This window comes from Oncorhynchus nerka, linkage group LG21 (assembly GCF_034236695.1).
Source record: "Oncorhynchus nerka isolate Pitt River linkage group LG21, Oner_Uvic_2.0, whole genome shotgun sequence".
NCBI classification, from domain to species: Eukaryota; Metazoa; Chordata; class Actinopteri; order Salmoniformes; family Salmonidae; genus Oncorhynchus; species Oncorhynchus nerka.
In genome coordinates this window covers 22,489,138-22,515,549 of record NC_088416.1, presented here as the reverse complement: position 1 = coordinate 22,515,549, position 26,412 = coordinate 22,489,138, and the positions used below count along the sequence as shown (strand labels likewise).

The following is a 26,412-nucleotide window of genomic DNA, read 5'->3' as shown; positions in this document are numbered from 1 at the left end:
CAGTTACTTCCTGCCTTTCCCATACTTCCTGCCTTTCCCATCACACGGCATGGCTGGGCAGCTTCCGGATACAGGACAGACAGACGGCAACAAAAGGACCAATTGTCCCCCGGCAAATCAAATTAAATCAAATTTTATTGGCAGCATACACATATTAGCAGATGTTATTGTAGGTACAACGAAATGCTTATGTTCCGAGCTCCAACAGCGCTGTAATATCTAACAATACACACAAATCTTAAAAGTAAAATAATGGAATTAAGAAATATAGAAATATTAGGATGAGCAATGTCAGAGTCCAGAGTATAAATATATATGCATTTGATGGGATGTACAGACGTTATGGACAGTATATGGATAGAACATGTAGTATATCTGTAGAACACGTAGGATAGAATAGTATATGTACAGCAATAGTTCAATAGGATAGGCCTTGATTAGAATACAGTATATACAGTGCAATCGGAACGTGTTTAGATCCCTGGACTTTTTCCACATTTTGTTACGTTGCAGCCTTACTCTAAAATGGATTAAATAAATTGTTCTCCTCATAAATCTACACACAATACCCCATAATGACAAAGTGAAAAAAGGTTTTAGAAACAGAAATGCATCATACATACATTATTTACGGAAGTATTTAGACCCTTTGCTATGAGACTCGAAATTGAGCTCAGGTGCATCCTGTTTCCATTGATCATCCTTGAAATGTTTCTACAACTTGATTGGAGTCCACATGTGGAAATTAAATTGATTGGACATGATTTGGAAAGGCACACACCTGTCTACGTAAGGTCCCACAGTTGACGGTGCATGTGAGAGCAAAAACCAAGCCATGTGGTCGAAGGAATTGTCTATAGAGGTCCGAGACAGGATTGTGTCAGGGCACAGATCTGGGGAAGGGTACCAAAAAATGCCTGCAGCATTTTAAGGTCCCCAAGAACAGTGACCTCCCCCATTCTTACATGGAAGAGGTTTGGAACCACCAAGACTCTTCCTAGAGCTGGCCGCCCAGCCAAACTGAGCAATCAGGGGAGAAGGGCCTTGGTCAGGGATGTGACCAAGAACCCGATGGTCACTCTGACAGATGGGAGAACCATCCAGAAGGACAACCATCTTTGCAGCACTCCCCCAATCAGGCCTTTATTGTAGACTGGCCAGACGGAAGCCACTCCTCAGTAAAAGGCACAAGACAGCCTGCTTGGAGTTTGCCAAAAGGCATAAAAATGTCTCAGGCCATGAGAAACAAGATTCTCTGATCTGATGAAACAAAGATTGAACTCTTTGGCCTGAATGCCAAGCGTCACGTCTGGAGGAAACCTGGCCCAATCCCTACGGCGAAGCATGGTGTTGGCAGCATCATGCTGTGGGGATGGTTTTTAGTGGCAGGGACTGGGAGACTAGTCAGGGTCGAGAGAAAGATGAATGGAGCAAAATACAAAGAGATCCTTGATGAAAACCTGCTCCAGAGTGCTCAGGACCTCAGACTGGGGCGAAGGTTCACCTTCCAACAGGACACTGACCCTAAGCACACAGCCAAGACAACACAGGAGTGGCTTTGGGACAAGTCTGTGAATGTCCTTGAGTGGCCCAGCCAGAGCCCGGACTTGAACCCGATAGAACATCTCTCGAGATAAATGAAAATAGCTGTCAGCCACGCTGCCCATCCAAACTGACGGAGCTTGAGAGGATCTGCAGAGAAGAATGGGAGAAACTCCCCAAATACAGGTGTGCCAAGCTTGTAGCGTCGTACCCAAGAAGACTCGGAGCTGTAATTGCTGCAAAAGGTGCTTCAACAAAGTACTGAATAAAGGTTCTGAATACTTATGTAAATGTGACATTTCCATATATTTTTTGTTTATACATTTACAAAAATGTCTAAAAACCTGTTTTTGCTTTGTCATTATAGGGTATTGTGTGTAAATTGATGAGAAAAAAACGATTTAATCAATTTTGACTAGCGGAACTAAAGATCATTAATATGATTTATGAATGCAGAGTCGTCAGAGATGTCGAACCCGAGAGTTCATTGAACAGCAGCTATTAACAGAGGGCATAATGAAGTTAATAACTAATCATGTACAGAGCATTTCACTAATGATGTGTTCAGTCGAGGATATTTCTGCTTTGCAGTTCCCACCTGCCCCTTGATGAAGTGAAAGCCTTGGCTCTCAGATAGTAGATTCATCCTGTGCCTCATGGAGTCGAATGAAGTTGCCCCTACACGCTGATCTAGGGTCAGCTTTGTATTTCCCCAAATAATAGTTAAGGTTAGAGTTTGTGGGGGGGCTGATCGTAGATCTGTACCTTCGGGAAACTTCACCCTGGAGTGCAGGTGTAAGGGTTTTCTTCTGGTGAAAGAGAAGCGGACCAAAATGCAGCGTGGTGGTTATTCATGTTTTTAATAAAGACGACTATACATGAACAGACTATACAAAACAAGAAAAGTGAAAACCTAAACAGTCCTATCTGGTGCAAACACAGAGACAGGAACAATCACCCACAAACCCCAACACAAAACAGGCTACCTAAATATGGTTCCCAATCAGAGACAATGACTAACACCTGCCTCTGATTGAGAACCATATCAGGCCAAACATAGAAATAGACAAACCAGACACACAACATAGAATGCCCACCCAGCTCACGTCCTGACCAACACTAAAACAAGGAAAACACATACGAACGATGGACAGAACGTGACAGCAGGTCATTGAGTGTGGCGTGTGGGTAAGCTCTCAGGGAGGTGCAGTGGACCACAGTGACCAAGGGGGACAGCACTGGGGTCATGTGGAACAGCAACAGCTGACCCCGGTGCATTCCATGGGTGGTTATTGTGGGGCCTGGCGCCCTGGAGCCTGTCTGAGATATTACTGCTCTCTGTGTCACACAGCAACTCACACAATCAGATAATAAATATACTACTCACACACAGGCACACAAGTACACAGACTGACTGTAAGGTCCATGAGACACAGGTTCACTTCACTTTGTCACTAGCGTAATTGATGCACTCTACTATGACCACAATGTCTCTCACATGATAGTGTTGAACTCTCTCCCTCTCTCCAAGGGGCTTTATTGGCATGGGAAACATGTGTTAACATTGCCAAAGTAAGTGAGGTGGATAATAAACAATAAAAATTAACAGTAAACATTACACATTACAGAAGTTTCTTGAAATCATTGGCCACTTTAATAAATAGATCACTAGTCACTTTAATAACGTGTACATATTTTGTAGTACTCATCTCATGTACGTACTGTATTTTATACCATCTATTGCATCTTGCCGATGCCGCTCGGTCATTGCTCATCCATATATTTATATGTATATATTCTTACTCCATTCCTTTACTTAGATGTGTGTGTATTAGGTAGTTGAGGTGGAATTGTTAGATTACATTTTAGATATTGCTGCACTGTTGGAACTAGAAGCACAAGCATTTCGCTACACTCGCAATAACACCTGCTAACCATATGTATGTGACCAATAAAATTTGATTTGACACACAACTCAATTTCCCCAAACACACTGCACACACTAAGAAAGAACTCACAGTCCCCATCACACTAATCTAAATAGGCACTATCAGTAATGAGTCACACATTGAATAGCAGGAGACTGTTAAGAGGAGGAATAACTAAGCAGAGCAGCTCCTCTCCTCTCCTCTCATATGGCAATAGGTGTTTTCCCTGCCTCAAACAGCAATATTTCTACAGCCTTCTTTCAGTCCAAAATAATCTATCAGATTGCCTTTTTGGCAGCAGTTTCTTTCCAATGGGGTTTTTCATTTCCTTATTTCAATTGAGACATGGATTGTGTATGTGTGTGCCATTCAGAGAGTGAATGGGCAAGACAAAACATTTACGTGCCTTTGAAAGGGGTATGGTAGTAGGTGCCAGGCGCACCGGTTTGTGTCAAGAACTGCGACGCTGCTGGGTTTTTCAGTTTCCTGTGTGTATCAAGAATTGCCCACCACCCAAAAGACATCCAGCCAATTTGTCACAACTGTGGGAAACATTGTAGCCGACATGGGCCAGCATTCCTTTGGAATGCTTTCGACACCTTGTAAACTCCATGCCCCAACGAATTGAGGCTGTTCTGAGGGCAAAAGGGGGGGGGGGGGGGGGGGTGCAACTCAATATTAGAAAGACGTTCTAATGTTTTGCTCCCGGTAATTTATTGGGTAAACCACCAACGTTTCGACATCAACGTGCCTTCTTCAGGTTCATGGCAAAACTCTGTTGGTTTATTTTTATAGGCTACAATTTACTCGCCGTTAGTCAGCACCACTGCTAACTTTTTGGGGGCGTGCGCCAGCTCATAATTGTCACTCTGTTACTGAGAAATGGCTGAGACATGCCTTTCTGGGATGGGAGCAGACTTACTGTAGCAGTCTGAATGCCATGTCTGTCCTCGTGAGTACAGGGGTTGGACACAGTAGTGAGAAAAACACACACCGATTAACACAGGTAGAAATTAGAGAGAGACACTCCCCTCCGGATGCATTTGTTGCCTGACGACTCATACCGAATGTAATTCCGCTGCATACATTATCTCTCTCTCTCTCACTCTCTCCATAGTATCCCCTTGGACTTTACTCAAAGACAATACTAAACCTGGAGACTTGGTGGACGTTCTACAGCGCATACAGAGCGAGTGAGTTTAGAATACTGTACTAATACTGTAATACTGTACTTTGTTGTAAATGTTGAGTGTAGGGTTACAGTAGTTAACATTTATCTTGGCTGTATGTTGTGAGAGGGCCTGATGGAGTGACAAGCAGGTTAGTTGGAGGTGACCGACTGACAGAAGGGAACAGTCGCAATATCCAGTGGGCCTTTGCTGAAGGAGAGACAAGGGAGGGTAGACCGGAGGGCCTTGTCCTCAAGTTTGAGCACTGGCATTCAATCAGAAGTGAGTGGTAGAAAGTGAGGATAAGTGCTGAGTGTTCAATCCTTTTAGAAGTTAGAAAAGTGAGGTAAACAGATGAGGAAAGTGGCTTTCAGTAAAAACAATCGTGTAAAGGGAGTGTTGAGATCAAACATATCCAAGACAAGTACAAGTTCAAATGCTAAGTTAAAACCATGGGGGAACTTAAATGGGTTCTGCTGTATTGATTATCCAGTAATCCTCAAAGCAACAACTGACTCCACACTATTGTGTTTACTGAATGTCACTTCCCTCATCTGTTGCCCTCACTTTTCTAACTGCTAAAACCATTAAACACTTAGCACTTAAGTTTTCAATCGGTGGAAGGGTTGGAGGGCAGGAGTGACACAATGAGATGTGAGGCTGGTTGAGAGGAAAAATGAAATATATATATTCCATTGTAAATGGAAAGGGCGTGTATTTCTGAACGATGCACCATGCTGCCTTGTTGACAATATGACCTGGCAACGCAGATTACTGTACTATTTGAGAAGGGCACTCCTCCCTCACTGCCGCTTCTATTTTGAGCCCAGCCTAAACCAACTTGTGATTTGTTAGGGGAGTTGACTGTCGGTTGAGCACCCTCCTCTGAATATTATTTTTGGAATGACCATATAGCCCAGACCATAGGGTCACATCCTCTCTCTGCGAGTGTTGGTATTTGCTCTCAAAAAATGTTCTTGTTGCACCCCAACAGAGCACTTAACTTTTAGACTTGGACAGAAGTCGAAAACCTATTTACGTGATAATAAAAAATATAACAAAATGGGTGGCTTATGGAAAATCTCAAGGCCGGGTTGCAGTGTCCCAAGTATTTGAGGTTACATGCGTTATACCTTACTCCATAAAGCAGGGGAGCATGGGTAAAATGTGTGTATCACTGTAATAATTAGCACTATTTTCTGTTATTTTCTGTTAATAATCAGCACTATGTTATTAATAATGTTTCCAAAGGAAAAATATATTCCATGTGTAAACTACAATGTGTGTCACGTCCTGACCTTAGTTCCTTTTTTATGTCTCTATTTTGGTTTGGTCAGGGCGTGGGTTGGGGTGGGCATTCTATGTTTTGCATTCTATGTCTTGTTCTAGGTTTTGTTCTTCTATGTGTGTGGCCTGGTATGGTTCCCAATCAGGCAGCTGTCAATCGTTGTCTCTGATTGAGAACCATACTTAGGTAGCCTTTCCCCACCTGTGTTTTGTGGGTAAAACACACTTGCGTGTACTGTAATACATTGCTCATCAAATACCTTTTCAATAATAAAATATTGAATGAATAAACAAACGCTTATTTGATTACATTATGAAATATGTATTAAATGTTCATGTATCCACAGTAATCATAACAAAAAAATATCCACATTTAAATAAGGATTGTACCAGCTTATGCTATAAGAAGGCATAGTTAGTACAGCTCTTGTCATGCTCTTCAAATACAACAAAAACCATGTGAACGTCCTTAAAGCTATGAACTCCTCACAGAACACTGGTGGAGTTCAGAGAAATGAATACTGCTGGGTGAAAGGGCAACATGGAGTACATCCTTCATGAGAATTGCTTTGTTTAGGGTTACATAAGGTTGAGCATGAATACGATCGAATGTGTCAAATGTGTGGCAGGAAATGAAGACAGCAATCTACAATCTTTGCAGTGCTTGCAAGATCAGAGTCACAGGTTCATCTTTCAATTCGCTATTCCCGTACTAGTTCACATTTGACTCAGCTGGAGTAGTTGGTGACCATGTCAAGGCCATCGGTTTTCATCAAAATTGCCCATGTAATAAAGAACCTGGCTCTGAGAAGATTTTCCTCTGGAAGCTAGTCTCAACTCTTTCAATATCATCAAACACCTCACTATGATGTTTAATATGTCTTTCGCGTGTTGTAGTTGAATATAAACCAGATCAAATGTATATTCACTCTGTTATACCACTGCATCTATAGGTTTGGTGGTAAATCCAGTACACACATCAATGTCAGTAAATAGATGTGTTGTGTCCTTAACCAATGGGGCGCAATAGTAACTTAAAATGTCTAATCAAAATGTACAAGTGGAAACCACATCCTTTAATGCTTCATGGTTAGGAATTGGCTTCCCACAAACGTGTTGTATGACAGTATGTGCAGCACAAATGCCCTGGCTCTACATTAGTGGGATGATATTCAAAGTGGCCATAGATTGCTTTGCTAAGCATGACTTGGTGCCTGACTGCATCTCATTGACTGTTGTGTCAACGCACATGGAATGTTTTGGAAAATACAGTATTGCACTTGCTTTTGTCTCACTTCGACCAGCCCTGCCAACTGAACTACAGTGGCTTGCGAAAGTATTCACCCCTCTTGACATTTTTCCTATTTTGTTGCCTTACAACCTGGGATTAAAATATATTTTTGGGGGACGGGGTTGTATCATTTTATTTATACAACATGGCTACCACTTTGCAGATGAAAAATATATTTTTTTGTGAAACAAACAAGAAATAAGACAAAAAAACGGAAAACTTGAGCGTGCATAACTGTTCCCCCCCAAGTCAGTACTTTGTAGATCCACCTTTTGCAGCAATTCCAGCTGCATGTCTCTTGGGGTATATGTCTCTATTTTTTATTTTATTTATTTCACCTTTATTTAACCAGGTAGGCAAGTTGAGAACAAGTTCTCATTTACAATTGCGACCTGGCCAAGATAAAGCAAAGCAGTTCGACAGATACAACGACACAGAGTTACACATGGAGTAAAACAAACATACAGTCAATAATACAGTATAAACAAGTCTATATACGATGTGAGCAAATGAGGTGAGAAGGGAGGTAAAGGCAAAAAAGGCCATGGTGGCAAAGTAAATACAATATAGCAAGTAAAACACTGGAATGGTAGATTTGCAGTGGAAGAATGTGCAAAGTAGAAATAAAAATAATGGGGTGCAAAGGAGCAAAATTAATTAATTAAATACAGTAGGGAAAGAGGTAGTTGTTTGGGCTAAATTATAGGTGGGCTATGTACAGGTGCAGTAATCTGTGAGCTGCTCTGACAGTTGGTGCTTAAAGCTAGTGAGGGAGATAAATGTTTCCAGTTTCAGAGATTTTTGTAGTTCGTTCCAGTCATTGGCAGCAGAGAACTGGAAGGAGAGGCGGCCAAAGAAATAATTGGTTTTGGGGGTGACTAGAGAGATATACCTGCTGGAGCGTGTGCTACAGGTGGGAGATGCTATGGTGACCAGCGAGCTGAGATAAGGGGGGACTTTACCTAGCAGGGTCTTGTAGATGACATGGAGCCAGTGGGTTTGGCGACGAGTATGAAGCGAGGGCCAGCCAACGAGAGCGTACAGGTCGCAATGGTGGGTAGTATATGGGGCTTTGGTGACAAAACGGATGGCACTGTGATAGACTGCATCCAATTTGTTGAGTAGGGTATTGGAGGCTATTTTGTAAATGACATCGCCAAAGTCGAGGATTGGTAGGATGGTCAGTTTTACAAGGGTATGTTTGGCAGCATGAGTGAAGGATGCTTTGTTGCGAAATAGGAAGCCAATTCTAGATTTAACTTTGGATTGGAGATGTTTGATATGGGTCTGGAAGGAGAGTTTACAGTCTAACCAGACACCTAAGTATTTGTAGTTGTCCACGTATTCTAAGTCAGAGCCGTCCAGAGTAGTGATGTTGGACAGGCGGGTAGGTGCAGGTAGCGATCGGTTGAAGAGCATGCATTTAGTTTTACTTGTATTTAAGAGCAATTGGAGGCCACGGAAGGAGAGTTGTATGGCATTGAAGCTTGCCTGGAGGGTTGTTAACAAAGTGTCCAAAGAAGGGCCAGAAGTATACAGAATGGTGTCGTCTGCGTAGAGGTGGATCAGAGACTCACCAGCAGCAAGAGCAACCTCATTGATGTATACAGAGAAGAGAGTCAGTCCAAGAATTGAACCCTGTGGCACCCCCATAGAGACTGCCAGAGGTCCGGACAGCAGACCCTGCGATTTGACACACTGAACTCTATCAGAGAAGTAGTTGGTCATTCTCAATCATTTGAGAAATCAAGGCTGTCGAGTCTGCCGATGAGGATGTGGTGATTGACAGAGTCGAAAGCCTTGGCCAGATCAATGAATACAGCTGCACAGTAATGTTTCTTATCGATGGCGGTTAAGATATCGTTTAGGACCTTGAGCGTGGCTGAGGTGCACCCATGACCAGCTCTGAAACCAGATTGCATAGCAGAGAAGGTATGGTGAGATTCGAAATGGTCGGTAATCTGTTTGTTGACTTGGCTTTTGAAGACCTTAGAAAGGCATGGTAGGATAGATATAGGTCTGTAGCAGTTTGGGTCAAGAGTGTCCCCCCCTTTGAAGAGGGGGATGACCGCAGCTGCTTTCCAATCTTTGGGAATCTCAGACGACACGAAAGAGAGGTTGAACAGGCTAGTAATAGGGGTGGCAACAATTTCGGCAGATAATTTTAGAAAGAAAGGGTCCAGATTGTCTAGCCCGGCTGATTTGTAGGGGTCCAGATATTGCAGCTCTTTCAGAACATCAGCTGAACGGATTTGGGAGAAGGAGAAATGGGGAAGGCTTGGGCGAGTTGCTGTTGGGGGTGCAGTGCTGTTGACCGGGGTAGGAGTATCCAGGTGGAAAGCATGGCCAGCCGTAGAAAAATGCTTATTGAAATTCTCAATTATGGTGGATTTATCAGTGGTGACAGTGTTTCCTATCTTCAGTGCAGTGGGCAGCTGGGAGGAGGTGTTCTTATTCTCCATGGACTTTACAGTGTCCCAGAACTTTTTTGAGTTAGTGTTGCAGGAAGCAAATTTCTGCTTGAAAAAGCTAGCCTTGGCTTTTCTAACTGCCTGTGTATAATGGTTTCTAGCTTCCCTGAACAGCTGCATATCACGGGGGCTGTTCGATGCTAATGCAGAAAGCCATAGGATGTTTTTGTGTTGGTTAAGGGCAGTCAGGTCTGGGGAGAACCAAGGGCTATATCTGTTCCTGGTTCTAAATTTCTTGAATGGGGCATGTTTATTTAAGATGGTTAGGAAGGCATTTTTAAAGAATATCCAGGCATCCTCTACTGACGGGATGAGATCAATATCCTTCCAGGATACCCCGGCCAGGTCGATTAGAAAGGCCTGCTCGCTGAAGTGTTTCAAGGAGCGTTTTACAGTGATGAGTGGAGGTCGTTTGACCGCTGACCCATTACGGATGCAGGCAATGAGGCATTGATCGCTGAGATCTTGGTTGAAGACAGCAGAGGTGTATTTAGAGGGGAAGTTGGTTAGGATGATATCTATGAGGGTGCCCGTGTTTAAGGCTTTGGGGAGGTACCTGGTAGGTTCATTGATCATTTGTGTGAGATTGAGGGCATCAAGTTTAGATTGTAGGATGGCTGGGGTGTTAAGCATGTTCCAGTTTAGGTTGCCTAGCAGCACGAGCTCTGAAGATAGATGGGGGGCAATCAGTTCACATATGGTGTCCAGAGCACAGCTGGGGGCAGAGGGTGGTCTATAGCAGGCGGCAACGGTGAGAGACTTGTTTTTAGAGAAGTGGATTTTTAAAAGTAGAAGTTCAAATGGTTTGGGTACAGACCTGGATAGTAGGACAGAACTCTGCAGGCTATCTTTGCAGTAGATTGCAACACCGCCCCCTTTGGCAGTTCTATCTTCTCTGAAAATGTTGTAGTTTGGAATTAAAATTTCAGAATTTTTGGTGGTCTTCCTAAGCCAGGATTCAGACACAGCTAGAACATCCAGGTTGGCAGAGTGTGCTAAAGCAGTGAATAGAACAAACTTAGGGAGGAGGCTTCTAATGTTAACATGCATGAAACCAAGGCTATTACGGTTACAGAAGCCGTCAAAAGAGAGCGCCTGGGGAATAGGAGTGGAGCTAGGCACTGCAGGGCCTGGATTCACCTCTACATCGCCAGAGGAACATAGGAGGAGTAGAATAAGGGTGTGGCTAAAAGCAATAAGAATTGGTCGTCTAGAACGTCTGGAACAGAGAGTAAAAGGAGGTTTCTGGGGGCGATAAAATAGCATCAAGGTATAATGTACAGACAAAGGTATGGTAGGATGTGAATACAGTGGAGGTAAACCTAGGTATTGAGTGATGAAGAGAGATATTGTCTTTAGAAACATCATTGAAACCAGGAGATGTCATTGCATGTGTGGGTGGTGGAACTAATAGGTTGGATAAGGTATAGTGAGCAGGACTAGAGGCTCTACAGTGAAATAAGCCAATAAATACTAACCAGAACAGCAATGGACAAGGCATATTGACATTAAGGAGAGGCATGCTTAGTCGAGTGATCAAAAGGGTCCGGTGAGTGGAGAGGTTGGTTGGGGGTCACGGCGATTTAGACAGCTAGCCCGGCCATCGGTAGCAAGCTAGCATAGGATGGAGGTCTGTTATTAGCCACCTCTTGCGTTCCGTCAGTAGATTAGTGGGGTTCAGTGTGGTAGAGGGGATTAATCCGAATCACACAACAACAACAAAAATAAAAACAATAGTTATAGTTATAGAGGCCCAAGAAGAAAACATAATAATAATAATAATATAAATAAATTGTCCGATTTTCTATTCAGATAGCAGCCGATAAGACAGCTAACGGTTAGCAGGCCGCAGATGGGCGTTCAGGTAACGTCGCGACGGAGGAGCCAGCCGGATAACTCCTTCGGGTAGATAACGTCGGCAGTCCAGTTGTGAAGGCCCGGTGGGGCTCCGCGTAGGCAGTAAAAAGGGTCCGGATAGGTGACTCCAGCCCAGGAGTGATTGATGGAACTCAGGAGGTATTGACGGAGCTGGCTAGCTCCGGAATAATTGATGTTTGCTCCGGAATCGACGAAAGCAGATAGTCACACGGATAGCAGCTAGCTAGCTGTGAGATCCGGGTATGAATGTCCAGAGTTAGCGGTTGAAATCCAGGGACATGGAGAGAAAAATTGGTCCGGTATGTTCCGTTCCGAGCCGCGCTGCGCCGTACAAAACTGGCGATAGATTTTCGAGCTAAAGGATAGCTGATGACCACAAACCGTGGTTAGCTGAATACTAACGATTTGCCAGTAAAGAAGCTAACTAGCTTCTGAACTAGCTTCTGAACTAGCTTCTGGATTAGCTTCTGGCTAGTTTCTGGCTAGCTTCTTGGAGTTTCTGGCTAGCTTCTTGGAGTTTCTGGCTAGCTTCTTGGAGGATTACAGATTTGAGGTAAATAATACTTTTTCATAAATATAAATTGGTGAGGCGGGTTGCAGGAGAGGGTTTTGAAGATGAGTTGATGGAAAAAACAAAATGTATGTGAAAAAAGTTGTAAATATATATATATACGGGACACGACAAGACGAGGACAAAAGACGTCTGAACTGCTATGGCACATCTAGGCACTGGGATTTTTGCCCATTCTTCAACAAAAAAACTGCTCCAGCTCCTTCAAGTTGGATGGGTTCCGCTGGTGTATAGCAATCTTTAAGTCATACCACAGATTCTCAATTGGATTAAGGTCTGGGCTTTGACTAGGCCATGCCAAGACATTTAAATGTTTCCCCTTAAACCACTCAAGTGTTGCTTTAGCGGTATGCTTAGGGTCATTGTCCTGCTGGAAGGTGAACCTCCATTCCAGTCTCAAATCTCTGGAAGACTGTAACATGTTTCCCTCAAGAATTTCACTGTATTTAGCGCAATCCATCATTCCTTCAATTCTGAGTCCCTGCCGATGAAAAACATCCCCACAGCATGATGCTGCCAGGGTGATGAGAGTTGTTGGGTTTGCGCCACACATAGCGTTTTCCTTGATGGTCAAAAAGCTCAATTTTAGTGTTATCTAACCAGAGTACCTTCTTCCATATGTTTGGGGAGTCTCCCACATACATTATGGTGAACACCAAAAGTGTTTGATTATTTTCTTTCTTTAATAAGCAATGGCTTTTTTCTGGCCACTCTTCCGTAAAGCACAGCTCTGTGGAGTGCACAGCATAAAGTGGTCCTATGGACAGATACTCCAATATCCACTGTGGAGCTTTGCATTTCCTTCAGGGTTATTGTTGGTCTCTTTGTCGCCTCTGATTAATGCCCTTCTTGCCTGGTCAGTGAGTTTTGGTGGGCGGCCCTCTCTTGGCAGGTTTGTTGTGGTGCCACATTCCTTCCATTTTTTAATAATGGATTCAATGGTACTCTGTGGGATGTTCAAAGTTTCAAATATTTTTTTATAACCCAACCCTGATCTGTACTTCTCCACAACTTTGTCCTTGACATGTGTGTGGTGTTGCAGACTCTGGGGCCTTTCAGAACAGGTGTATACATACTGAGATCATATGACAGATCATGTGACACTTAGATTGCACATAGGTGGACTTGATTTAACTAATTATGTGGCTTCTGAAGGTAAGGACCAGATTTTATTTAGGGGCATCATAGAAAAGGGGGTGAATACATTATTTTTAAAAAATAAGTTATTTTTTCCATTTCAATTCACCTATGAATTGGACCACCAGAGGGCAGGCTGGGCTCATGGATAGTAGCCCAACAAGGCATGTGAGACAAGGTAACCAGAGGCAAATAAGCACAGCTGACGATACTAATGACATATTCTCTTTCCCCTATAAGAGATAGGATGGAACCAGCAGAGAAAGTGAAGGCAAACTATCTCTGTGGAATGGAGAGGGGAGCTATCGAAGAAGAGCCATTAAGACGGTGACAAATCTGTGATTATTATTATAGTTTAAAGATAATCATCTTGTGTTCCTGTTTCATCTAAAGAAGAATATGTATGTTGTTCCTTGGGAGATTCTCATTGATTGTGTTGGAGTGTTTGTATTGTCAGAAATCTCTTAATAGAGAACTGTGTTCAATCAAGAGAACCTACTCCTGACTCGTTTATTCCACCTTTCCGCTTTAGAGTGACACCAAATTACTTGGTCCACTCACATTGGTGGAGAATGTGGGCATTAGGTGAACGAGTGACACTAGAATAAGTGAGTAAATCAAAATTATTCCAGTAGACACAGTGGAACCATTCAAGAACGATGGACAACGTCCTACTACAACAGTTGATCACGGCACAGCAGACAACCATAGAACTCCTGCAACAGCTGAGTTGGCGAGAAGAACCTAGAGTTAAGCCAAGAGCGGCTGCTCACGACATCTTACCTCGTCCAAACCCCCTCCGGAGGTGGGAGAAGTCATCCCTCACACAGCAGGGTCGGTGTTATAAATGTCAGTCTCCAAACCATTATGCCCCACAATGTCCTAGCAAGGACGAGTCCATGGTCATGGAGTCATCGCTGCCCATCCCCACACATCCTGGTTTGAGAGGGCAGGATCAACACTGCAAAAATAGCCTCAGCCCCAGAGATTCCGGTTCGAATAGAAGGACAAGATGTGGTAGCCATTCTCGACTCGGGAAGCATGGTTACGTTAGTAGAGGAGCGGATGGTGACCTCCGCAACACTGCTACCAGACAAAGTAGCCGTGTCCTGTATCTATGGAAACACCCACTATTACCCCACTGTGAATCTGTCTATTCTCACTCCGAAAGGAAGGTGTACAGCTGTACCCCAGCTGAAGGTGCCATTATTGATCGGGAGAGACTGTCCCCTATATAAAGAGCTTTGGCAGATTACGTTATGGTTATGCACAGGAAGAAGGGGGACAGGAAAAGAAAATCCAATCCCGAGGTAGTAGTCCTACAAGGAGACGTAGCCTCGTCCTCCTCCTCTGAAGCAGAGGTCGAAATAGCGACCCAACGTTTGCGACAGCTATTCCAGGAAACCACCGATGAAGGGTTATACACGACGCAGGAAGGAAGGAGCAACCAGGCGCTAAGGGATATATTTGAAGCCCCATCTGAGGAGGGAACCTGGAAGGGATTCTCCTCGGTCACCCCTGGCGGGTGACCTCCACACCCCTCTACCGAGGTCGACCTGCCCCAGGAATTAAAGGGACAGTTCGGCACCTCGCAGCATAGAGACCCAGACCTAAGGGAGGCCATGAGGAAGGTGAAGGTGATCGACGGGAGGAACGTCGACGGATCTTCCTTACTATGCAATCAGGCAGGGTCTTTTATATTGGATCGTGCAATGAAAGGGGGAAAACCAGGAATTATTAATGGTGCCTAGACCATACAGGGATACAGTCTTACAGTTAGCCCATTACCATGTCCTAGGAGGACACCTGGTACGGGACAAGACTATCAACAGAATCATGCAGAGATTCTATTGGCCCCGTGTCACCCAGGATGAGGCCAGGTATTGTAGAACGTGTGATCAATGTCAGCGTACAGCTCCACGGCCACACCTACGTAACCCTTTGATTCCTCTCCTCATCATAGAGACCGGGGCGGCAGGGTAGCCTAGTGGTTAGAGCATTGGACTAGTAACCGGAAGGTTGCAAGTTCAAACGCCCTAGCTGATAAGGTACAAATCTGTCTTTCTGCCCCTGAACAGGCAGTTAACCCACTGTTCCTAGGCCGTCATTGAAAATAAGAATTTGTTCTTAACTGACTTGCCTGGTTAAATAAAGGTAAAATATATATATTTTTTAAAAGACCCCTTTGAACACATAGCTATGGACCTCATGGGACCCCTCCCAAAATCCGCCAGAGGACACGAATACATCCTAGTAAAGGAGCATATGGAGAAGGCGCAAAGGATCCAAGGCCGGGCCTACGATAAGTCCGCGACACCCCGTGAGTTCACCGTGGGAGAGAAAGTGATGGTGCTCGTGAGGCTGGAAGCTTACTAGCTTACTGGTGCTCTTTCATGCCGTCCCTAGGAGGGGTGCGTCGCTTGAGTGGGTTGAGTCACTGATTTGATCTTCATGTCTGGGTTGGCACCCCCCCCCCCTTGGGTTGTGCATTGGCGGAGATCTTTGTGTGCTATACTTGGCCTTGTCTCAGGATGGTAAGTTGGTGGTTGAAGATATCCCTCTAGTGGTGTGGGGGCTGTGCTTTGGCAAAGTGGGTGGGGTTATATCCTTCCTGTTTGGCCCTGTCCGGGGGTATCATCGGATGGGGCCACAGTGTCTCCTCACCCTTCCTGTCTGAGCCTCCAGTATTTATGCTGCAGTAGTTTATGTGTCGGGAGGCTAGGGTCAGTTTGTTATATCGGTAGTACTTCTTCTGTCTTATCAAGTGTCCTGTGTGAATTTAAGCATGCTCTCTCTAATTCTCTCTTTCTTTCTCTCAGAGGACCTGAGCCCTAGGACCATGCCTCAGGACTACCTGGCATGATGACTCCTTGCTGTCCCCAGTCCACCTGGCCGTGCTGCTGCTCCAGTTTCAACTGTTCTGCCTGTGGCTATGGAATCCTGACCCGTTCACCGGATGTGCTACCTGTCCCAGACCTATTATTTGACCATGCTGGTCATTTATGAACATTTGAACATCTTGGCCATGTTCTGTTAAAATCTCCACCCGGCACAGCCAGAAGAGGACTGGCCACCCCTCTTAGCCTGGTTCCTCTCTAGGTTTCTTCCTAGGTTTTGGCCTTTCTAGGGAGTTTTTCCTAGCCAACTTGCTTCGACACCTGCATTGCTTGCTGTTTGGGGTTTTAGGCTGGGTTTCTGTACAGCACTTTGTGATATCAGCTGATGTACGAAGGGCTATATAAATAAATTTGATTTGCACCACTCGGGAGGCCCAAGCTTTTTTAAAGATGTCTGAACTGCTGATCGATATGCTACACTTCCATTGATGAACTTAACAGCACTATATATAGCATTTTCAAAGCTATTCTATCTGCCCCCCACTCCATTCCTGACATTCAATATTTTCTTTCCTTTGACAACTACTCTGTTAATATGCACTGCCTATGTCAGTCGAGTGTCAAACGAGACCCCCAGGAACTTAAACACTACCACCCTCTCCTGATTCCTTCCATGCAACTTCAAGCATATTTCCTCCCCAACCTTCCTTCTAGAAAAAAAGTGTTTTCTCAACTGAAAACTTGAAGCCCTACCTGAGGGACCACTGCTAAACTTAACTGATTGCTTCTTGAACTCTCCTGGCTGTATGGGTAATATTTCTCACTCTCTTCCACAGTTCCCCGGCATCTGCAAACAATGACCTCAAAATATCCGGTCTCACCTGGGAGAATATATCATCAATCGTAATGGAGAACAACAAAGGACTAAATTCACTTCCCTAATATCTTTCTGACAGAGATCCCTACCATCACTTGTATTGATCGCCCAAAAAGAAAATCCTTCATCCAGTTAAAAACCCTTCCTCCAACCCCCATGATATCCAGCTTGATAAGTAGGCCTTCCTTTCACATCATATCATAGGCCTTCTCTACATTAAAGGAAATGGCTATCACCACCTCCTTATCATTGGCCTGTGGCTTCCATATGATTGACTCAAGGCACAGTACAGGATCCATTGTTCCCCTGCCTTTTCTGAACCCATTTTAATCTGGTGACATTAGTCCTCCATTCTCCAGAAAGTAAGTCAGCCTTTCTGTTATCATCCTTTCCAGAAGTTTACATACGTATGATGTCAACGCTATCGGCCTATAGTTTGAAGGACTAGTAGGGTCTTTCCCTGGATTCCGTATCAGCACCACTACAGCCTGCTTCCCACTTCCAGGCAGTTTCTCTTCCTGCCACACCTTATTGTAAAGGCCCGATACTTTCCTCATTGCAGTCACTGAGACAAGTCATCATGTAACATTTCATCCTTCCCAGGAGTCTCTACCCCAGCTTTAGCTAATGCTCTCTTAATCTCAGCCAATGTAAAAGGTGGATTCAATGCATCCCCCACCACCTCTCTCTGATCCAGTGAGCCCAGATGTTCTCCTCTGACCCTCTCTCTTCCACGCTGGCCCTCTGTCAGATTATTTGAGCTGTGCACCTTCAATAATGCCTGGGCTAACATCTCTGCCTTCTCCATGTCTCACTGCAACAATCTCCCCACTTTTCAGCACAGGGAGATCCCAATCTCATCTGACCCCACTCATCCTCTTAATCATCCACCATACCTCTCCCACAGGAGTGGTTCTGCCTATGTTTCCACAGAACCAGCGCCAACACTCCCTCTTAGCTGTCCCAATGATCCTCCTTACTACTGCTTGTGATAGGAATCACCAGCCTTGCAGCCCCTCCTATTCCTCCATCATTCACTGTTTCTATATCTGAATTGAGATCAACCTGAGACAGCTTCTGTTCACCCATCTCCTCAATCCATGACCTACTGAATTTCGGCAGGCAAGAAAATGGCCTTGCCGAACCCCCCCCCCCCCCTTCTAATTTCCTTAATTTTGTGGCTAGAGTCAAATACTTTCTATAGAACAAACTTCACATCAGGATAGGCAACCAAAATTATTATTTTATGTATGTGTGTTATATTAAACAGAGGAGGGAGTAAAATGTAGGCAAGCAATAAACACTTCAGAACAACTACTAGTCGAATAACACATGGGAAAGACGACGAATTCTGTCAAAGGGATGTATTTATAGACATATTTATACACACGAAACAAATAGCCAAGCCGAACACTGCAGACATTACTAGCATCTCCCCCTTGATCAAACCGCCATAAAAAAAAAGTCCACCAACAGCAAATCACATTTTTCAAATGTCAATAGGTCTTTAACAATTACTCCTAACACTTTCAAAACTGGTTGTAGCTAACCCAATGGCATAGACACACATTGCACACCCTTTAGTTTGTCCATTTTTTTAAAATCTCACATGGGTTTTACACAATTTTTTCAAAATGTAGAATTTCAATAGCTCCTTGGTCATGTGACCTAATGTCCCCTGACAACCCTTCTATATTGCACATTCTTGTTTGTGTAGTGTAAAATCACACGGTGTAATGTACATTTTTCATAGTTTTAAATTTGCAATAGCTCCTTGGTCATGTCAATTACACACCTAAGAAGCATGCAGTGGATATACACCCATATTGCATAACCTCTAATCATGTATCTTCTATACTGTTGTACATTATTATTAGTTTGACAATTAGGGGGTTCAGTCCAGTGTTGTGTTTACCCTTTTCTTTAATATTTATCTACAATAATTGGTAGCTCTAAGTACTTATTTTCCCTGTTTTTTAATTTTCCCACAGTATTTAACAGTGCATTTAAGAGAGACAGAAATATCTCCTTTCGTCGTTAATATCAAACAGAAAGGAAAAGGGCAAAGTACGAGAGTCATACTATCAATTGTCCAACGCAGGGATGTCCAACGTCACTGTTGTCAAATGATTATAAACATGTTAAATAAAGTTACTAACCCAGTCAGTCTTTGGGCCACATCCAGGTTCTTCATCAGTGGCACACATGAAGCAGTTGTTGGCTTTGTTGAACTCTGAAATCATAGGCATGAACTGAACATATGGCTGTCCCACACAACTACATAAAAATAAAGAATTTACATTTACTTTTAATTAAATGTCATTACATACCAGACATTTTTAGTATATCCTCAGCCATTTCTTTTCGCAGTTTCTCCATGTGTTTTTGAAGGTTCCATATCAGTTTGGGAGGGGATGTTGGAGAAGTTCTGTGCAACTTCCTTGGCCATCTACACCAACAAAAAAAATAGAGTTTTTTACCTAATTGTCACATAACAGCTAACCATTCATTATTGAAAATATAACTATCAAACCTGCATTACAAAGACCCCACAGCTGAAGGTGTCCTGCTGCATGGTGGGAGTTATTTCCCCTCCTTTACACTTTATGTCCGCCCAGTCGTCTTTTCCATGGCAGGATCTTCTCATTTTGAACTATTCTCTTTTTTAGGTAAAAATAATTATGATTAGTTATAGGCAAATTAATACACAAGCCAAATTGTTTGCTGTTTTCCTTATCACTATAATCTAGTATTCATTTATTAGTAGAGGTAATTTCCTTTATGCCCCATTCTACACACAGCCTAAAGTATAGGCACTGAACCATTTACAGGACAATAAAAGTAGAATATAGGATCCAACTCTATCACAGAGTGAATAAATGAACAGTCGTGGCCAAAAGTTGAGAATGACACAAATATTAATTTTCACGAAGTCTGCTGCCTCAGTTTGTATGATGGCAATTTGCATATACCTCAGAATGTTATGAAGAGTGATCAGATGCAAATATACTGAATCCCAAAAACACATTTCCACTGCACCTAAATCAACCATTTATTGGATCATCAAGAACTTCGAGAGCAGTTCAATTGTTGTGAAGAAGGCTTCAGGGTGCCCAAGAAAGTCCAGCAAGCGCGAGGACCATCTCCTAAAGTTGATTCAGCTGCGAGATCGGGTGACCAGTACAGAGCTTGCTCAGGAATGGCAGCAGGCGGGTGTGAGTGCATCTGCACGCACAGTGAGGCGAAGACTTTTGGAGGATGGCCTGGTGTTAAGAAGGGCAGCAAAGAAGCCACTTCTCTCCAGGAAAAACATCAGGGACAGACTGATATTCTGCAAAAGGTACAGGGATTGAACTGCTGAGGACCGGGGTACTGTCATTTTCTCTGATGAATCCCCTTTCCGATTGTTTGGGGCATCAGTCCTGTGTCATGCCAACAGTAAAGCATCCTGAGACCATTCATGTGTGGGGTTGCTTCTCAGCCAAGGGAGTGGGCTCACTCACAATTTTGCCTAAGAACACAGCCATGAATAAAGAATGGTACCAACACATCCTCAGAGAGCAACTTCTCCCAACGATCCAGGAACAGTTTGGTGACGAACAATGCCTTTTCCAACATGATGGAGCACCTTGCCAGGAGGCAAAAGTGATAACTAAGTGGCTTGGGGAACAAAACATCGATATTTTGGGTCCATGGCCAGGAAACCCCCCAGACCTTAATCCCATTGAGAATTTGTGGTCAATCCTCAAGAGGCTGGTTGACAAACAAAACCCCACAAATTCTGACAAACTCCAAGCATTGATTATGCAAGAATGGGCTGCCATCAGTCAGGATGTGGCCCAGAAGTTAATTGACAGCATGCCAGGGCGGATTGCAGAGGTCTTGAAAAAGAAGGGTCAACACTGCAAATATTGACTCTTTGCATCAACTTCATGTAATTGTCAATAAAAAGCCTTTGACACTTATGAAATGCTTGTAATTATACTCCAGTATTCCATAGTAACATCTGACAAAAATATCTAAAGACACTTGAAGCAGCAAACTTTGTGGAAATTAATATTTGTGTCATTCTCAAAACTTTTGGCCACGACTAAAGCATTTGTAGACTTCAAGAAAAAAATATGAAGTGACAGTTTCATCAGTACGTGCTTAAAGAAAGTCATATCACAAAGATCACAGATGACATTGCCCAGCAAATCTATGACAATAGAGAATTAATTGTAAGCACCAAAGTGTGTTTGTCAAAATAATATCTGAAAATGTCAGTTGTTGAACATAATACTTCTATTGGCAATAGCAATTTATGATATATGCAGTTGAGGAATATTCCATGTACCAACACTACATGTAGGACAGACATAAGACGTTCCCAATGTCGTAGCAGAATCAGTTGGGTAACATCGATAAATAAGATTTTATCAATTTTCACAAGTATGCTTATGTGGGCTTAGTCACAGAGAGGGGAGGAGGACAGAATGGAGGCTTGTCATCTTATGGGAATGTGTCTAACTATTTGATGTCCCCTCTGAGGTTGCCCTTATCTTGACCTAGTATATGACCTAAGAGGCGCACTGTCTCTGTGAGCTTGTCCAGGAGGTATTTGAAGTGGGAGTATCTAGAATTGACAATTGATATATGCCATTGGATAAGGTCATGTTTTGGGCCTAAGTGGTACCAAGAACGAGATAGGAATCTCGTCTAAAGAGACCAAACTTAACAATAATTTATAGCTAATGCTGTCTGGCTATGGGATACTCCTCTCTCAATTAAAAGTCTTCATTTGTAATGTTCCTAAGATCTGTTATTCGTCATGTGAGTTGAGAGGGGTGTGTCTTGGCTATAAATTATACTAATAATTGTTTTGTAAGCACTCTCAGAGAATTCATTTATAGACACTGAATTGATCTCTGAGTCACAGAGCTATGGTGAAGCTCATATATAATTAAAGATGGACTTTATAATATAACTCTGACTTGTGTGTGGTTTGCTCTCTCAATGTTTAGTAATACAGGAAATTACCACAACACCACATACAGTATTTTTTAAATTTTGTATTTCACCTTTATTCAACCAGGTAAGCCAGTTGAGAACAAGTTCTCATTTACAACTGCGACCTGGCCAAGATAAAGCAAAGCAGTGTGACACAAACAACAAGACAGAGTTACACATGGAATAAACAAATGTACAGTCAATAACACAATACAAAAGTCTATATAGTGTGTGCAAATTAAGTAAGATTAGGGAGGTAAGGCAATAAATAGGCCATAGTGGCAAAATAATTACAATTTCGCAAATAAACACAAGTGAGATGTGCAGAAGATGAATGTGCAAGTAGAGATACTGTTGTGCAAAGGGGTCTGTAAAAGTTTTGGTCTAGAGTGTTCTGCCTTTGAAGTGGGGGATGACCGCAGCAGCTTTCCAATCTTTGGGGATCTCAGACGATACAAAAGAGAGGTTGAACAGGCTAGTAATAGGGGTTGCAACAATTGCGGTGGATACTTTTAGAAAAAGAGGGTCCAGATTGTCTAGCCCAGCTGATTTGTAGGGGTCCAGATTTTGCAGCTCTTTCAGAACATCAGCTATCTGGATTTGGGTGAAGGAGAAATGGGGGGGAGTTTTGGGCAAGTTGCTGGGGGGGGGTGCGGAGCTGTTGACCGGGGTAGGGGTAGCCAGGTAAAAACCAAGCCCAGCCTTAGAAAAATGCTCTTATTCTCCATGGACTTTACATTGTACCAGAACTTTTTGGAGTTTGTGCTACAGGATGTAAATTTCTGTTTGAAAAAGCTAGCCGTAGCTATATCTGTTCCTGGTTCTACATTTTTTGAATGGGGCATGCTTATTTAAGATGATGAGGAAAGCACTTTCAAAGAATAACCAGGCATCCTCTACTGATGGAATGAGGTCAATATCTTTCCAGGATACCTGGGCCGGGTCGATTAGAAAGGCCTGCTCGCTGAAGTGTTTTAGGGAGCGTTTGACTGTGATGAAGGGTGGTTGTTTGACCGTGGACCCATTACTGACACAGGCAATGAGGCAGTGATCGCTGAGATCCTGGTTGAAGACAACAGAGGTGTATTTAGAGGATAGGTTGGTCAGGATGATATCTATGAGGGTGCCCGAGTTTACGGATTTGGGGTTGTACCTGGTAGGTTCCATGATCATTTGGGTGAGATTGAGGGCGTCTATCTTAGATTGTAGGACGGCCGAGGTGTTAAGCATGTCCCAGTTTAGGTCACCTAACATTAAAACTCTGAAGATAATTAATTAATTCACATATGGTGTCCAGGGCGCAGCTGGGGGGGGGCTGATTTTTCAGCTATGATTTTACCACTCAGAATCCAGAATGGATATGAGTGGTAAAATACAATTGACTTGTTATCTGGTAAACTGCTACTATGTGTCAAGAAAAGAGCCCCAATTATGGGTTAGTGTACTCCATTAAAAAATGCCTGGTTTAGATTCAAAACTATTGCCCTGTGTCCCTGTTCATAGGGGCATGAGAGACTAGTCAGTGGTAGAATTGAGTTGGCACTTTATTGGCCCAAACACCCATAGACCCACAAGGTTGAGGTTACTCATGTACAGTAATTAGTAATACTTTTTTGTTGTTGCATTAATGCCTTGTGTCTTTTAACTGTCCAAAAAATAGGATCCAAAGTGTTAGGAAATATTTGTTCCCATAAATACAAAGGAGGATGTCTCTCCTCATACCTCTGGCACTTTAGTCAGACTGCCAGACTGTGCACCACAGAGTCAATCAGGAGAGAATACATACAGGTCAACGGTGCCAATTGAAAGTCAAGGGGGTGTGTTTGTGCCTTTTGGGTTCCTCTCTCTTTACAGAGAACCCCTGTGGTTCAAGTCTGCTCTGCGCATGTCTGAAAGTGACAGAGCCAGCAGCCAAGAGAGTTTTTCACCGTATGTTATAAAAAAGTATTAGACTTATGAATGTATGTAAAATGCTAATATGTATTAGATCCAGTACAATGGAATAACTAAGACCTGAATTTGAATGCGTGTTCCGATTCCGCCTTCTCTTTCTGTCCAGCAGGATCAACCAATAACACTTGGCCTAATGGATCATACTGGGGAAGCAATATAGAAACGTATTGATCCGTGAAATGATTTCACTATTAAATGACCCAGATCACAACCCTCATACCTCTTCACAAAAATGTATCTAAATCAATATCGGAAAAAGGATTTTACTCACAAAAGACGTAGGAATTTATTTTCCCAGTTAGAAATAGTAGGCCATGCCATCAAATAACTATTTTCATCAGAAAAACAAATCCCCAAATGTAATATTGCATTTTGTAAGTTGTCTGCAGGTGGCTTGTTGTGAATGCACACAAATATCATGTAAACTGCGTTCTAATAATCAATGTAGAAGGATTTGTCTTAATGTACAGTATATGAAAGTGATGCTATGAAAGGTATTCTTTCACGTTGTCAAACTCACTGACAAATCACTGTGACTGACAAATCACTGTGACTGACAAATCACTGCCTATTACTGTGATTAAAAAGGGCATATGAAACATTGTTTTTCTTGAGGCCAACCGGAGCGCCTTCCTTTAAGCACCTCTGTTCGAACACCTCTCCTGTCCTTGATCCATTCCACATACAGCCATTTGCAGATCTTTTCAGTGTCCATGTGAAAGATAGCTATTGCGAGGATGGAACATTTGCTGACTTAAGTTTTTTTTTTTAAACACCCATGTAAAATGAAGGCCTTGCAAAGATTTAAGTCTAATAGCATGAGATGAAAATGGACAAACTAGGGTGTGCAGTAGTGGACACACTGAACCTTGTTTGAAGTCACTAGGTCACATTTTTATTTTACCTTTATTTAACGAGGCAAGTCAGTTAAGAACAAATTCTTATTTTCAATGACGGCCTAGGAACAGTGGGTTAAGTGCCTGTTCAGGGACAGAACGACAGATTTGTAACTTGTCAGCTCAGGGGTTTGAACTTGCAACCTTCTGGTGACTAGTCCAACGCTCTAACCACTAGGCTACCCTGCCGCCCCGCCCAACATGACCAAGGAGCTAATGAAATTCTACATTTGGAAAAATTAATGTAAAATCTTGTGAGATGAAAATTGACAAACTAAAGGGTGTGCAATATAGAAGAGTAGTCAGTGGACATTCTGAACCTTGTTTGAAGTAAGTATGTCACATGACCAAGGAGCTATTGAAATTTGAATGTAAAAAGTTTGTACTTTGTTCACGCTCCCTAACTAATTCAACTAGAAATACAAAACGCTGCTCACATTTCCACATGTTTATTATCTTTGGAAAGTAAATCAATGTCTAAATCGTGACAATAAGACCTGTGCAATGTTGTGCGCAATTTTTCCAACATCATGACACTTATTTTGAGTCTGTGGCTCAAGTGGTTTGAAAGCGCGAATATCCGTCGAATATCGAACTTTGAAACTGTCCTAACCTCGGTGTGAAATGTAGGCTAAACTGACAACGGAGTGAAGAGCAGAAATCTCAACTAGCAAGCAAGTCGCAGCAACGAAGAATTGAGTGTGTGCGCGGTCACGCAAAGGGGGGGAGGGGGGGGTCATTCTGGCAGGGGGGATATTTAACACCGTTATGCCACTATAAACCACACGTTTACATACCTGCTTGAGTTTGAGCTCCTTCTCATACTGTTTAGTATTGATACGACCCACCAAACTTCCATCACAAACAACTTTAGCAGGCTCAACCTCTCCTACTTTTCTCTCCAAATCCCTAATCATCGTTATCGGACTCACCGATGTGACCCCATCCTCGTCCTTACATTTCACCAACACCATGAACTCCACTTATCTCAGTACAACACTGCGAACCGAACATCCCTCATCACTACTCTCCCGGACAAGAACTACAACGGCTCCTCAGGCGTCCTCTTCTTAACCTTTACTCTCACGACTCCACCACTATACTCCATCTCGTCAACCTCAACCTCTAACCCCACTACGTTTCCAGCCATCTCTGCGCCAGTCACAGCCCAGTGTTGCCCAACCACCTCCACAGGATTTCACGCTACAAAACCTCTTTCATGTTCGTTAAAACTTCGGCAACTAGTCATAACACTGAACTGAATTTTGAGGGCTGCCTTTGCGCAGTGGCACCTCATTCATTTTTTTCGCCTAAAATGACATAACCAAATCTAACTGCCTGTAGCTCAGGACCTAAAACAAGGTATGCATATTTTTGATACCATTTGAAAGAAACACTTTGAAGTTTGAAATTAATGTAGAATATAACACATTAGATCTGGTAAAAGATAATCACGTTTTTTTGTTCCTTCATCTTTGAAATGCAAGAGAAAGACCATAATGATCCTGTAGAGGGTTTACCGGGGTGCAGCTCAGGTCACTAACACTCATTCACACGAAACAAACGTTCAAAAGGGGTTAACCAAT

General features: G+C 43.0%; 1 long non-coding RNA gene across 2 annotated transcripts; it reads right to left on the bottom strand.

Annotated features, from left to right (window-relative positions):
* Nucleotides 1-117: 117 nt before the first annotated feature.
* Nucleotides 118-26,110, bottom strand: LOC115104094 (uncharacterized). 2 transcript variants are annotated; one of them, XR_003859693.2, is made up of 5 exons: nt 25,624-26,110; nt 19,522-19,648; nt 19,319-19,437; nt 19,148-19,221; nt 118-2,351 (listed from the first exon to the last, which is right to left on the bottom strand). It is a non-coding gene; the product is annotated as an uncharacterized LOC115104094 (long non-coding RNA). The 2 variants fall into 2 exon arrangements; XR_003859694.2 differs by having other exon boundaries at nt 25,759-26,106.
* Between the last annotated feature and the right edge of the window lie 302 nt (nt 26,111-26,412).